The sequence below is a fragment of the Pleurodeles waltl genome, chromosome 4_2 (genome assembly GCF_031143425.1).
Source record: "Pleurodeles waltl isolate 20211129_DDA chromosome 4_2, aPleWal1.hap1.20221129, whole genome shotgun sequence".
Lineage (NCBI taxonomy): Eukaryota > Metazoa > Chordata > Amphibia > Caudata > Salamandridae > Pleurodeles > Pleurodeles waltl.
This window is the reverse complement of record NC_090443.1, coordinates 695,413,615-695,426,447: the sequence shown is the minus strand read 5'-3', so window position 1 is coordinate 695,426,447 and position 12,833 is coordinate 695,413,615.

Below are 12,833 nucleotides of genomic sequence, written 5' to 3'. Positions count from 1 at the left end.
TGCTGTTGAGACCTTTGAGGAAACCTGAAGGGCTGGACGTGAACCCTTTTGTATCCAGGACAGAGAAATAGACACCAAGGATCAGTTGACCTCCTGTGGAGCCACAGGGACACAACAAGCTGTGAGAAACCGTGAGAGATTGGGTTGTTGGTTGAGGGGTGTGTGAGCCCTTCTCAAGCAACAACCACAATCCTTGTCAAGGTGAGCCACAAAGAGTCACTAAATTAACCTGTGCTTAACCCTCCGATCGCTTGGCACAAAACCAGCCAGGCTTAACTTGGAGGGAATGTGCAAAGTATTTATGCAGCACATATTCAGTGATGGAGTAAAAGCACAACACAAGAAAGATCCCACAGCAACTTAAGAAAAAAAGAGTGCAATGTTATACATTATTTGTCACTAAAACAACAAAAATCCAAACAGTAGAACCAGAGTTATGAATGTGTCATGTTTAAAGTGAATAAAGGCACCTAAAAGATAAGTGCCAACCTTGGACATCTAGTTGTGCGAGACCGGGGCAAAGTAAAAAGTTATGGCCATCTGTAGTGAAGCACGGCTTGGATACATAAAGTGGACTGGGCCTGGTGTCTGCTTACCTTCGGATTTAGGAGAATTTTAAAGAAAAAAATGAGTGAAAAGGTAAAGTTCAGTACGGCAAGCCAGCCTGTGGTGTACAAGGAGGGGGCATTTCCTTTGGGGAGCCACTGGACGAAGTCATAGTGAAGATTTCTAAAAAAATGTTTAAAGGTGGAAAATCTCCAGTGGGACACAGTTGCAGGTTGCAGCAGAAAAGAGCTACACAAAACTGGACAACCCTTCAGCGAGAAGCCCCTGACCAGGACTTGCTGCAGTGGGGGAGAATGTAGTGGGAGCTACAGTGAAGTCAAGCTGACCTGATTCTCCTTGAGGGGATCGGTGAGCTGGTAGGTCCCGGTTTCTTCTTTGTTTTCAGGGCACTTTTTTGGCTAAAAAGTACTCAAGTTTGTATTTGGGCTATCTGGGCACCTCCAGCACCAATTCCAGGAGTCCAGGACTGGAAGAGCACTACTTGGACTGTCAGAACTCACTCAGGCTGGGTCCAGGTGCAGGTGAGGGTTCAAGATGGTTAGAGTTGGTTCAAACCTTTTCTCTCCCTGAGGGTCTGATCAGGAAGCCAGCCAACTAGCCCATGGAGGCACTCTGGTACAGTTGGATTCAAGCAGAAGTGCAGGTTTCAAGTAGCAGGGCAGTACCCTGAGAGACCTTGACAGGCTTTACACAGCAGGACAGACCTCTTGTAGCAGTTGAGGAGTCCTCAGAAATACACAACAGGTCACAGGCAAAAGAGCAATCCTCTAAATTTCCTCTGCACATGAGAGAACTTAAGAGTGAGTTTGAGGATCCTATATTTATACCTGGGGCCAGCTTTGAAGTGGAAGGAACTTCTAGAGTTTTAACCCTTCAAATGGTGTTGTAATTATTTTCCTCCCTGCTTGGTCCTAAGATGTCTATGGGTGCATAAGGCTACTTTGAAGATCCCTGTATGTGAGATGCGACAGCTTCTATGAAGTGCTTGTGAGGCTGTGCATAGTTCACACCTCCCATCCTGTTAGGATGGCCCATCCAATAAACACCCAATCCTCCAATTGTGTGACTGACTGGGAGGGATACACAAAGTCCAACTACATCAAGTCATGTGTCCCAGGAAACAGGCTGCAGGCACTAAATGGTTTGGATAAGAAAAAGCCAGCTTTCTAAAAGTGGCATTTTTAGAATTGTGACTTGAACATCAAATTTACCAGTAGAGAGGATTTTGAACTTCAACTCCTTAGACAAACATAACATTTCAAACTGTTCACAAACAAAAGTTATCACTTATTAAATGTAAAAAGGTAACTCAGTGTTATCCTATTGTGAGTGCTTCATCAACAGGACATGTAAAACTTAAAAGCATATGTCCCACCTTTTAAATAGAATGCCTCTTGCCCTGTAGGCTGTTTTAGGGCCTAGATAACGGGTGACCTATATGTATTAAAAAGAGACTTTTAGACCTGTCAAGGAGTTTATTTTGCCAGGTTGAATTAGCAGTTTTAAACTGCACACATAGTGAAATGGCAGGCCTAACCCATGTGTTAAGGAGCTACTTAAGTGAATGGCACAATAATTACTTCAGGTCCACAAGTAGCATTTAACTTACCAGCCCCGGGTACCCAGTATACCACTTTACCAGGGGCTTATAATTACATTACATATGCCATTCAAGTGTAAGCCAATTGTACCATGTTTTAAGGAGTGAGCACACGCAATGTAGCACTGATTAGCATTGCTAAAGAACACTGAGTCCTAAGGCCAACAAAAAAAACAATTCACGAAAAGAGGAGGGGAGAAGCTCTTTTGAGGGAAGACCACCCTAAGAGTGACAGGTCTAACATGAGTCCCCTCAGCTGAAAGTGGGGAGGACTACCCAGTCTCCTGGACGTTCTCATCACTAAGGCAGAAGAACCTGAACATGCCATCAGCACTGGAGTTGTTTGCCCCATGGAGGTGTTCCACCATGAAGTCTATTCCCTGTTGGGAGATGGAACACCTAACAGTTAGGATTTTAACCCCTCATTTGCATGGACCACCTGAGGGGCTTGTAGTCTGCCTGAACTTGGATGTGAGTCCCAAACAGGTATGGTCTCACCTTCTTCAGTGTCCAGACCACAGCAAAAGCTTCTCTCTCAATCTCACTCTACCTCTGTTACCCAGGAAGTAACCTCTTATTGATTAAAGCTATAGTTTGCTCTAGGTCCTCCTCATTTAACTGTGACATTACCACCACTATGCCATGCTCTGATGCATCGACTGCAATATAAGTTCCTGGAAGAAGTATGGCTCCTTTTGCACAGATGCTGAACACACGCCCTCCATGAGAGTGTCAAAGGCTTACTGGCAGGCCTCTGTCCAGATCAACTTCTTTGGCTGCTTCTTGGCAGTCAGCTTAGTCAAGGGAGCAGCAATGGTGCCATACCCCTTGACAAACCTCCTATAATATCCAGTAAGGCCTTGAAAGGCCTTCACTTCAGTCTGACTTTTGGGGTGGCTCTTAGGCCAGGATAGTTCCTTGCCCCCACCTACAAGGTGTAACAGATACACCACAGTTCCCTGCCCTATCTGGCTCTTGATGGCCTTGATAGTCAGGCCTGCCTGTTATATGTCCTAAAGCACCTTCTGAAGGTGATAAAAGAGGTCCTCTCAGCTACTACTGTGACAGCTATGTCATCCAGGTGGGCAACACTGAAGGACTTAATCCCAACCAAAAATCTGTTACCAACCTCTAGAAGGTGGCAGGGGCATTGTCTATTCCAAAGGACATCCCTCTGGGGTAGAGAATGCTGACCTCCCTGTTGCCTCCTCAGTGAAGGCAAATTGCCAGTGCCTTGACGTGAAATCGAAAGTACGCAGGAATGTGGCATCTCCCGGACTATCAATGAGTTCATCAGCTCAGGGGATGGGATGACCATCAATGTTGGTGACTGAGTTGAGCCCCCACTAATCTACACAGAACCTGAGTTCTGGTGTTGCGCCATTGAGCTTGACTTGGACTACAGGAGTGCTCAATCAACCCTAAAAGCAATCATCTTAGAGACTTCCTCCTTAATGATAGCCCTCACTTTGTCTGACAACTTGTAAATGGTAATTTTCATAGGCATTCTGTCTCCAGTAGCTATGTCATGGGTACACGAGTATGTGAAGGTCATTGAAAAACTATCAAATAAAAATTAGGATGATTAAAAAATATTGTGACAAGAATATAGGGATGTCAAAAATATTGTCAACAGTTTTAAGTGTTGTTTTTAATATTGTTGTAAAAAAATATCGATTAAGAAAATATTGTTGTATGTAATAACATTTGTAACTGTTATTTTGTATGTATTATATTCTAGTGTGCTTGAATTTATAGGTTTGATATTTTTCATTTGTGTGTTTAGTATGATAATTTATTAATCACAAAAGTTTTGAAATTTTTATTTTCAGTGAATATTTTAACATAAGTCTATTGTTTATTATTTGAATGTTATGCAAATTAATATTGTAAAATGTATACATTAATTGTGTAACATTATTCAGTGTTCTAAATATATGTAAATTATTTTGAAAAATGTGAATGTTATTACAGATATTAAAATAATTATTTTTATTATGAAAACTTTGGTAAAAATTAACATTTATCAAATCTAAAAAACTACTTTTATTAAAAGGTTTGATTTAATATTTGTTTCAATTTTCTTTTTAATTTTAAAATATTTCTGAAAATTATAATGTCAATGTTAATAAATTATTGGAAAAAATAAAATATAATATTACATTATGAAAACAAAATAAATATTTACTATTTATGATATATAAATTAGGATTTTGATGTAAGTTTATATGTGTTAGGGGTATTTAGTTAAAATGTTTTACAAATGTAGTAATGACACTTTTATTATTTTTATTTTTGGAATAAGTTCTGTTGTTAGGAATAAATATTCTAAAATACATTAACTTGAATAATAATACATATTATTTTTATATATAGCTAGAAATGTAGTTTCACTTATCTTCTTTTTATTTTATGATTGTTTAAAATGACACCAAAACGAGTAAAATCGGATAAAGGGAACCAGAGCCATGAATTTTTAAAGAATTAGGGGGTCATTCTGACCTCGGCGGTAAAAGGCGATTACCGCCGGTCAGAAGACCGCCATAACACCGCCGCGGTCGCGGTAAACCGCCACGGTCATTCTGACCCGCTACTTGAAAACCTCCAAAAACCCGACATCCACAAAAGTCCGCCACACCAAAGGTCAGCGAAAAAATGGCGATGACCAAACCTCCACCGTCACGCCAACAGAAATACGCCCATGCCATTACGACCCACGAATCCACGCGGCGGTCTTTCAACTGCGGTATTCTATTGGCGGTACACACCGCCGCGCTCAAAATACACACAACCTTACAAAACACAACCACATTGGACAATTTGAAATACACACACCTGATACACATACACACACCACTCCCACACACCCAATACAATATAAAACACACACCCACATCACACACAAACCCCTACGACCACAATTGCGAATTAAGGACAGAGAGAGACAGCACTGCTTAGAGTAGACCATCACACAGAGGCAAATCACAACATCACCCACACAATTACCACGCACAAAACACCATACACCACCACACACATCACACTCTACAACACATACAACATCCCTCACCTCATCCACACCACCCCATGGCACCCCAAAGACACCCCAGGTTCTCTGACGCAAAACTCAGGGTCATGGTGGAGGAAATAGTCCGTGTAGAGCCCCAGCTCTTCGGGGCACAGGTGCAGCACACCACAATTGCTAGGAAGATGGAGCTATGGCAAAGGATAGTGGACAGGGTCAACGCGGTGGGACAGCATCCACGCAATCGGGATGACATCAGGAAGCGATGGAACAACCTACGGGGGAAGGTGCGTTCCATGGTATCAAGGCACAACATTGCGGTGCAGAAGACTGGCGGCGGACCCCCACCTACTCCCCCAGAATTTACAACATGGGAGGAGGAAGTCTTGCACATCCTGCATCCTGAGGGCCTCGCAGGACTAGGTGGAGGAATGGACTCTGGTAAGTCAATTCTTAACTACTTCTTCCCACCCCCACCCCACCTGCATGCCAGTACATACCCCCACCCCCACCCCCACCCCCATCACAACAACTCCTTGCAAAAGTCTCACCATCACAACCCACCCATCCCAACACCAAGCCCTGCATGCGACCACAAAGCATGGACACCCATCACCAAAGCATGCCCACTGCACACACACATCACCCCCACAAGCCACCCTCACAAAAGCCCCCACAAGGGAATACCTGCACTTGGGTACACGGACACCCACCCATCACACGAAATGCCACACACAGAAGCAATAACCATACCCTTATACCCCTGCAGGACCCGAACGCCACCACATCGCCACGGAGGGTACAGAGATGTCCATCCCACCCCCAGAAGAGGCCCCCAGCGATGACAGCAGCTCTGTCTCCCTGGACCCAGATGACCAGCCCGGACCATCGGGGACCTCTGGACAGTCGGTTCCCCACAGACAGCCACAGGCTACAGCAGACCTAACCCCCTCTGGGAACACCAGCACAATTCCCACCCAGCGGGCCCATGCCTCTGTCTCCAGGACACGTCAATCAGCGGTGTGTCCGCCACTACAGGGCACCCAGGTTGACCCACCACCCCAACAACAACAGGGACCTGGGGCAGTGGTAGTGGGCACACCGTCCAGGGGACAGAGGCCCAGGAACACAGGGGAACTGGGAGGGCTGCTGTGCGACAGGGGTGGGGACAAGCCCAGGGAACCCACTCTCCAAGAGGCCCTCTCCTCCATCATGGGAGCATACCACCACTCCCAGGAGACGATGGCGATGGTACTGGCCAGGTTCCAGGAGATCCAGGCACAGCAGGAGGAACGGTACATGGGGTTCAGAGAGGAACTGAGGAACATTGGATCCTTAATGGGGACCATCGTCGTGGCCCTTAACCAGATAGTCACCACATTGCGGGACCATGTGGCACCCCAAAGGGCCCCTGTCACTAGCCTAGACCAGGAACAGCCTACCACCTCCGCCGGCGCTAGTGGACAGGAGGCCCCCACACAACAACAGGCCACCAGAACCCCACCTCCTGCTGAAGAAGAACCACCCCGCAAGCGGAACCTGAGATCTCACAAGAAGATAGAGTAGGATGCCAAGACCCCCGCCAGCATAAGATACCCCCTGATGTCATCCCACTGTCCCACAATGTCACCCTGTCCAACCTTTAACTGCCCCTGCTCCATCCTTCCACAGGCATATGGACAATGCACCTGTGAGACTGAGAACTGGACTCTGCCATGGACATTACTCCACCCCCACCCATCACCGTTTTATAATCATGTACCTATATGTAGCACTTCAAATAAATCACTTATTGCACTTAATAAATCTGGAGTCTGCTTGTATTCTTAACAAATGTATTACATATAACGGTGCAATAATGTTCAGTTACATTGTGATGACAACATACCAATTTCAATAAGCTTTAGTCCATGGGCAAACAAAGCAGAAGTCACACAGTGGGTCATACAGCTCTGAAAAGGGAAGGGAAAGTCACAAATCAGTTAACAGGAACTGGGGGGAAACACAGACAGTAGAGACGCATGAGGCCTTAAGTAAATGTAAAATGTCGTGGTTGATTCTTACCTGTGTGCTACTGAAAATATTGTTGTATGACTGTATCCCTGTTGTCCGTGTCGTCCCCGTCGTCTTCCTCCTCTTCACTCTCCACAGGCTCCACAGCTGCTACAACACCACCATCTGGACCATCCTCCTGCAGAAAAGGCACCTGGCGTTGCAAAGCAAGATTGTGAAGCATACAGCAGGCCACGATGATATGGCACACCTTCTTTGGTGAGTACATTAGGGATCCACCTGTCATATGCAGGCACCTAAACCTGGCCTTCAGGAGCCCGAAGGTCCTTTCTATGATCCTCCTAGTTCGCCCATGGGCCTCATTGTACCGTTCCTCAGCCCTGGTCCGGGCATTCCTCACTGGGGTCAGTAGCCACGACAGGTTGGGGTAACCAGAGTCACCTAATAGCCACACACGGTGTCTCTGTAGCTGTTCCATCACATAAGGGATGCTGCTATTTCGCATGACATACGCGTCATGCACTGACCCAGGGAACTTGGCATTTACATGGGAGATGTACTGGTCAGCCAAACAGACCACCTGGACATTCATCGAATGATATCTTTTTCTGTTTCTGTACACCTGCTCACTTTCTTTGGGGGGAACCAAAGCCACATGGGTCCCATCAATGGCACCAATGATGTTGGGGATATGTCCAAGGGCATAGAAATCACCCTTCACTGTAGCCAAATCGCCCACCTCAGGGAAAACAATGTAGCTCCGCATGTATTTCATCAGGGCAGACAACACTCTGGACAAAACCTTAGAAAACATAGGCTGAGACATCCCAGATGACATGGCCACTGTTGTCTGAAAAGACCCACTTGCCAAAAAATGGAGTACTGACAGAACCTGCACCAGAGGGGGAATCCCTGTGGGTTGGCGGATGGGGGACATCAGGTCTGGCTCCAGCTGGGCACACAGTTCATGTATAGTGGCTCTGTCAAGCCTGTATCTAAGTATGATATGTCGTTCTTCCATTGTCGACAGGTCCACCAGCGGTCGGTACACGGGAGGATTCATCCTTGTCCTCGCAAGTCCCAGCGGACGGTGCCTAGGAAGGACAACATGGAGCACAGAGTCAAGCAACCCACAGGTTCGTTCACACAGCTTGCACAGTACACGAATCGCTATGCATTGAAAGGCTTGTATGAGTGGCAATGCAAGGCCTAGGCCTGTGTGACGCAGTAGAAATTATGCCATGTGGGCCCTTGAAATGGCGGCTGCCTGACCTGTGAAGTGTGACAGTGGGATGTGAGGTCAATGCGCTGGCGTGGCACACCGTGGCGGTAGGCGGTCGAAGACCGCGGTGCTAAGCCGCATTGGTTAACATTGCACCCTATGGGTTTCAGTAGCAAATGACGATGTGCGCCGGCGGTCGCGGTACGCACCGCCGCGGGCGTGACCGCCATTTTCTATCTGATTAATCACTCGAGACCTGATCATCCACAGGAGAGGACCTATACTGCAAGTGCTGCTGTGACCTTGGTCTGGGAGATACAATGGCTGCTGCGACTGGGGAAAGGGCCCCTGCCTTCACTTCAGAAGAATTGGAGAAACTTGTTGATGGGGTCCTCCCCCAGTATGCGCTACTCTACGGTCCTCCAGACCAACAGGTTAGTACACAGGCTGCACGTTGAATGGGCTATGCCTGTGTTGATTGGGGTGGATGTAAGATGGTGGGGAGGTGAGCGAATGAGGAGTGCAACGCACGACAGATGAGAGCATGTGCCACATGGCAAGGTTGGGGAGGGGGGGCCACTCACATTGACCAGGCAGAAAAGTGATGATATTTCCTTTCCCACCCTGTCCATGTCACATAGGTCAGCGCCCATCAGAAGATCAAAATTTGGCGTGCCATCGCCAAGGACGTCCGGGCCCTGAGGATCCACAACAGACGGGGCACCCACTGCCGAAAGAGGTGGGAGGACATCCGCCGCGGGACCAGAAAGACCGCCGAGTCTCTGCTGGGGATGGCCTCCCAACGTAGGAGGGGTGCCAGCCGCCAATTGACCCCCCTGATGTCCCGGATCCTGGCGGTGGCCTACCCCGATTTGGATGGGCGCGTGAGGACATCACAGCAGACACAAGGGGGTGAGTATCAGCACATTCTGCTATCTTTGCGTGCAGTGAATGTGTCTGGGTGGGGGAGGACGGCTGTGGCTATCTCTAGGCCAGGGCGCATTCTGTAGGCTAGGCCCCTCCGTTAGGCATGGCCCTGTGCCCCCGCCCCCCACCTCTGTAGGGTGCCAAGTACAGCTATCCATGGTCCGGCCTCACCCATGTGTGCATTTGTCGTCCATAGACCTGTAGGCCTAGTCACAATAACTGAGTAGTGTACCCCGATTGCGCGGCCTAGTGCTGGGGGCTTCTGTGTCTTTCCTCTCCGACAACGGTGTTGCCAATGCATGCACTCAACCTGTCTTCATTTCTCCCCCCCCCATTTTCTTTGTCTTCCTGTTCATGTGTGCATTAGCATCATCAGGCGGCGGAGAAGTGGCATCGGCGCACGAGGGAGCTGCATCTCACATGGCCCCGGAGGGCCATGCAACAGACTCCGAGTACACCAGTGAGACGGAGGGCGAGGGGAGCTCCACAACGGGGACCAGTGGAGACGTCAGCGACACCGACACGTCCTCGGAAGGGAGCTCCCTTGTGGTGGCGGCAACATCCGTGCCCACCGCCACAACAGGTACAGCCGCCACCCAGCGCACCAGCCCCGCCCTCCCAGCAGCCTCTCAGCCTTCGCTCCGTGCCCGCTCGGCCAGGAAGCCGGCCATCTCCTTCGCCCCAGGCACCTCAGGCCCTGCCCCAGTTACCCCTGCTGCCCTCAGTGAGGAGGTCATTGACCTCCTGAGGACCATCATTGTTGGGCAGTCTACCCTTTTGAATGCCATCCAGGGTGTAGAAAGGGAGGTGCCTCGGAGCAATGCATACCTGGAGGGCATTCATTCGGGTCAGGCTGCCCATCAGCGATCGTTCAACGCTCTGGCCTCAACACTGACGGCAGCCATTGTCCCTGTCTCCAACCTCCCTCTTCTAACTCCCTCCACCCAGTCCCAGTCTCCTGTTCCTCTGCCTATCCCATCCACACCTACAGACCAGCCTGCACACACCTCAACACCCAAGGGCAGCTCATCCAGACATAAGCACCACAGATCCCACAAGCATTCACCCAAGCAACATCCAGATGCAGACATGCCAACAGTCACTACCACCTCTGTGTCCCCCACCTCCTCGTCTCCCTCCTCCCTCCCTGTGACGTCTCCACTCACACCTGCATGCACACCACCATCAGCCAGTACTTCCATCACCAGCACACCCTCCATTACAGTCCGCACACGTGCAGTCACCACCCCCACTGCCATTTATACGTCCCCTGTGTCCTCTCCCAGTGTGTCTGTCACCCCCTCTTTCAAACCACACAAACGCAGGCAGCCACCCACCCAACAGCCATCCACCTCACGACAGCCTCCGTCACAAGCACCTGCACCCAAAGACAGCACACTTGACTCTCCTACAACCACATCCTCTTCCTCCACTCCCATACCCACTACACCTACCCGTCCCTGTCTTTCCAAATTGCTTTTCCTTTCCAACCTTGAGCTCGTTCCAACCACTGACCCACCCCCTCCATCTGGTAAGAGTCCAAAGAGCACCTCAGCCACCACCAGCCCTGCATCTACTAGGACCATAGTGCAGGGCTATTGGAGTCCACCAGCTCCTAGGGCAGGAACATCGGCCAGCAGCAAGGGGACAGCCAGCCCACCCCCTGGGAAGAGGACAAAAAAAATTAAGGGCCGGCGCAACAAGCCTGAGACGGCTGCCACCAAGGATAGTAGCCTTGCCCCGTCACCTGCCACATCATCAAAGGGAGGCAAGGGCCACAGAGCTTCAGCGAAGGAGGGCAAGGGCAGCAGGGCGGAGAAGTCAGGCAGCAGGCGAGCTGACCAGGAGGGCCCCACCAGCCCCATTCCGGGTCTGACGGACGACACCCACGGGCCCAGGACTCCATCACAGGAGGGCCCCGCGACCACAAGGTCGGATGGCGAGTGAGCGGGAAGTCTTGGCCAGGTCTGGCTCCCTAGAAACACAGGACAAGCACCGCTGAACAGGGCCCCGCCAAGACAAGCACCGCTGAACAGGGCCCCGCCGTGAGAAGCACCGCTGAACAGGGGCCGCCATGACAAGAACCGCTGAACAGGGCCCCGCCGTGAGAAGCACCGCTGAACAGGGGCCGCCGTGACAAGCACCGCTGAACAGGGGCCGCCATGACAAGCACCGCTGAACAGGGCCCCGCCAAGACAAGCACCGCTGAACAGGGCCCCGCCGTGAGAAGCACAGCTGAACAGGGGCCGCCGTGACAAGAACCGCTGAACAGGGCCCCGCCAAGACAAGCACCGCTCCGCTGGGCCCTTCCTGTCAAGCACTGCTCCGCTGGGCACCACCGTCTCAAGCACCGCTCTGCTGGGCCCTTCCTGTCAAGCACCGCTCCGCTGGGCCCTTCCTGTCAAGCACCGCTCCGCTGGGCACCACTGTCTCAAGCACCGCTCCGCTGGGCCCTTCCTGTCAAGCACCGCTCCGCTGGGCACCGCCGTCTCAAGCACCGCTCCGCTGGGCCCTTCCTGTCAAGCACCGCTCCGCTGGGCACCGCCGTCTCAAGCACCGCTCCGCTGGGCCCTTCCTGTCAAGCACCGCTCCGCTGGGCCCTTCCTGTCAAGCACCGCTCCGCTGGGCCCTTCCTGTCAAGCACCGCTCCGCTGGGCCCTTCCTGTCAAGCACCGCTGGGCCCGCCGTCTCAAGCACCGCTCCGCTAGGCCCTTCCTGTCAAGCACCGCTACGCTGGGCCCTTCCTGTCAAGCACCGCTCCACTGGGCCCTTCATCTCAAGCACCGCTCCGCTGGGCCCTTCCTGTCAAGCACCGCTCCGCTGGGCCCTTCCTGTCAAGCACCGCTCCGCTGGGCCCCCGCCGTCTCAAGCACCGCTCCGCTGGGCCCTTCCTGTCAAGCACCGCTCCGCTGGGCAACGCCGTCTCAAGCACCGCTGGCCCATTGACAGTGCCGGTTCTGTGTCGAGCAGGGCTTCACGAAGCACTCTGGGCACCATGCATCCTCCATTACCAGTGGAGTCGGTAATCCATCTGATGGACTGTGGCTTTGCACTCCCCAGGATGGCACAGTGGGCAACCCTCCCACTGTAGAGACTTGTGAGACTGTGGCTTTGCACTCCCCAGGATGGCACAGTGGGCAACCCTCCCACTGTAGAGACTTGAGAGACTGTGGCTTTGCACTCCCCAGGATGGTACAGTGGGCATGGAGGCCCCTCGTGGATCTGGCGTCGTGGACTCATGTGGCTGAGGTGCCCCCCCTTCCATTCCCCCTGAGGTGCCTGTAGTTTTATCATCTGATGCCCCAGCAGTGTTCTCTCCAATGGTATCTGGTCTCCTGTGTGGGCTTTGCCCATGTGTTTGTGCACATTGGCCCACGGACTATGGCACTTTGACAAAATGTGCAGGACTTATTGCCTATGTATATATTTTTACTATGTTCATTCTTTATTTTGTATCTTTCATATTGCATATTTCCCAT